The sequence below is a fragment of the Primulina eburnea genome, chromosome 6, assembly GCF_022965805.1.
Source record: "Primulina eburnea isolate SZY01 chromosome 6, ASM2296580v1, whole genome shotgun sequence".
In the NCBI taxonomy this organism is placed as follows: Eukaryota; Viridiplantae; Streptophyta; class Magnoliopsida; order Lamiales; family Gesneriaceae; genus Primulina; species Primulina eburnea.
Window position 1 is genome coordinate 4729075 of NC_133106.1, and position 3478 is coordinate 4732552.

Below are 3478 nucleotides of genomic sequence, written 5' to 3' on the forward strand. Positions count from 1 at the left end.
GTCTTCCACCTCAATCCGGGATAGCTGCTGAACTTTGAGCCCATATAAAATCCACATATAAGATCTGAGTGCCGAGCTGGTCGGACTTGTATGTTTGCCAAGCAGAGTTGGGCTTATTTTGAATGGAAACCATATCTACGTCTTGAGCTCAATTTCCCATAGACGGCGCCAATGATGCGATCCGGGTGAAATGGATGAGCAGGGTCGGGTGCTCCACCGGATCAAATCAAGAATTTATAGTGTTGTTTAGGAAAATGAACAAGGTAGATGGCTTCGATCGTGACCTGCAAACAATGAAAGGAACTCGTGAATGGGTGCCGGAAGGGTGTCCGGTGTGACCACTCCGATGCTTAAGTCAGCAGGGTACTCAAGCAATAAAACCAATGTAGCCAAGTGATGGCTGTGATATTGGTGTGAATGAATCCAATGTAAATGTAAAGAGAAAACCTGGTATTTATAGTATGAGAAGTAATGATGACCTCGTTCTCCGTGCTACCTACTAATTATAGTAGGCTGGCTGAGCACACCCTATATTCTGACATGTCAACTCATCGGCACGGTGTCAGAGATGGGACAGTCGCCCACATCCTATTCTGCTAGTATACTCGAGGCGGTGCTCATATCGAGGTGGCGGGTTTAGAATGCCTCCCTGGAGATTTGTACAAGAGCCCGGGCCTATGACTGCCCGGAGAGTAGAGCATGGGCTTGCACCTGCCCGGCTCCAGAAGAATCCACCTGCAGACTTACTCGGATTTGGGAATCCATTTGATATTCCGGGTCATCCATGTCTCGAGCTCTTACGGGGCTATCAATCGGGCTGGCCGATACTGCTGCCAATTGTATTGCCATTCGCAGGGACGGATCCAGGAATAAAAGCTGGGGGGCTTGAACTCAATATGATAAGTTATATATTATTAAAAAAAATTTACATTATATCGTTCAACGAAGTTGTGCCCTACGAGATTTTAAAACATAAAATTCATCAATAATAGATTTTACATCAATATGTTTAGCTAAATCTCGTTCAATATAGAGTGTCAAACAATCGACAAGAAAGTCATCCTCCATTTTATTGCGAAGTGCCGTCTTCACATGCTTCATTGCTGAAAAAGCCCGCTCAGTAGTGGCAGTAGACACAGGTAATGTCAAAACAAGATGAATCAATCTAGTCAACATAACATAAACACTTGATCGTCCACTCTCGGTCAATTGCTGACACAACTCAACAAGTGTAGAAACCTTTAAATTCTGCATCACATCAAGTTTATAACGTATCAATTCATACTCCAAAGCAACAATTTCTTGAGCTGTGAAATCTCCAGGATAAAACTTCTTCGCAAGCTTGCAAATATTATCACTATTAAATGAGTCAAATGAATTTTTAGGATCTAAAGTTGTACTAAGAGAAAGAAGTTCCACCGATGACTCATTGAACCGAGTATTTAACTCCATCAAAATGAAATCTATTGCTGCATTAAAAACATCAAAGTGTTAATGATGCTCTACTGATGTTCCATTTTGAAATAGTTCAAGTTATAATCCTAAACAAGAATAAAATAATTATTAAACAAATAAACAAGTAATAGTCAATCAACAACTCAACAACAAACAATCAAGAAACCACAAATCACGCACAGAGAAAGCTATAAAAAACAAAATATAAAATGTATAGCCGATTCTTACCTGGATTGTTGTCTTGCCGATGAGCAATTCGATTTCTTCGGGAGTCCGCAATTCTATTCTGTCGCTAAAGGGCTTGGGACTTGGGAAAGAAATTTTGTAGAATTGAGGTGGGGCGGATCAGGGGATATGTGATGAATTTGGTTTCATCCTTGTAAATGGACGGGACTTGATTGGATTAAGGCATTGATGTACGACGGTTTTTGAAACGACCGTCGCTATTAGCAACGGTGTTTCAAAAAACAGTCGCTAATAGCGACTGTTTGAATTGAAACCGTCGCAAATATTATCGACGGTTGCTGAAAAACCGTCGCTAAAAAAAATTGGGCTGGGCTACAACCCAGTACATGTAGTGACCCGTTCCAGAATCACCTACTAGGCAGAACTAAGCATGCAATTAACCTAATTAACAATAATCAGAGCTAACAGCGGAAAATTCAACAACAATACGATTAACAACCCAATCGAAATAGAATAGTACTGAAAATAAATAATCCAATACAACCATATCGAATCAAAACAATACCGATAAACTAACCAACCAGCTACTCAACGTCCTCCTCCTGCTCCTCCTGAGCTGTCCAACCTGAGGCCTGCCCCGAGGGAATGGGGTGTCCAAGAATAAACAAAAACCGAGGACGTGAGCGATAAGAACGCCCAGTACAAAAGTATGAGTATACAAACCTATATGAATGCACATGCTATGATATGATATGATACCAGGGTAGTCAAGAACAGGAATCACAAAGGATCTCAAAATGCTCAGTCTAGAGGCGCCAAGTGGATAGTGCCGCGCGGTCCCACCTCTGGTCACTGCATCCACTACAAGACAGACGTGGACCTAAATGTCCGGACCACCGAAGCCCTCCCGACCCGTCGGCCACTGTGTACTCTCGGTGTCCATGCGTCCACAAGACAGGGCTGAGCGGCCCCAAGATATAGCTTATCTCGAAGAGATACAGCTCAACAGTAAAGGCTATCTCGAAGAAGATACGGCTCAACATGAAATGCAACGTGCAGTAATAAACGTGACATAATAGCATGCATCATATGACATATATCAATGCACCACATAATCATGCAACACATATAAGAATGTATACTCAACCAGGATATCTCGGATAGTACTTTCGTACCTCTATCACAGCAAGCCTAGCCTTACGCAACACCGCTAATCAGGTCTAGAACAAGCCTACGCATCAAAAGCATACTCAAATCAATACTACCATGCTCGACTAGCAAAACCAGTACTCCCTAGTACTACCAAAGGTTAGGGTTTACCTTCGTCCGTCGACAGCCCTTTGATGTCGATTGCCTTGAAACTCAGGCGCCGCTACGCTACTACTCCTGGCAGCTCTTGGCTATCGCTCGACCAACAACTAACCCTAGAAACCTTCCAAACTCTCCAAAATGAGAGAAAACTCAAGAAATTGGCAAGTCAAAAATGAGAAATCCGAGCACTATTTATAGGCCATGTTCGGATCCTCCGAACAACACTTCGGAACGTCCGAACGCTACGTGTCCATTGGCTCTTGACAGCTCATGATCGGATCCTCCGATCATACACTTCGGACCGTCCGAACATGCACGTGTCCAGCTGCTCTTGACACCTCATGATCGGATCCACCGAACCTACACTTCGGACGTCCGAACTCCACGTGTCGATCAACTCTTGACACCTAATGATCGGATCCACCGAACTCACTTCGGACCTTCCGACCTCTTCGGTGCTTCCGAACCATCTTCGGTCCGTCCGATCATGACTCGGTCAAAATTCCACCTTAAACCTTCTTAATCA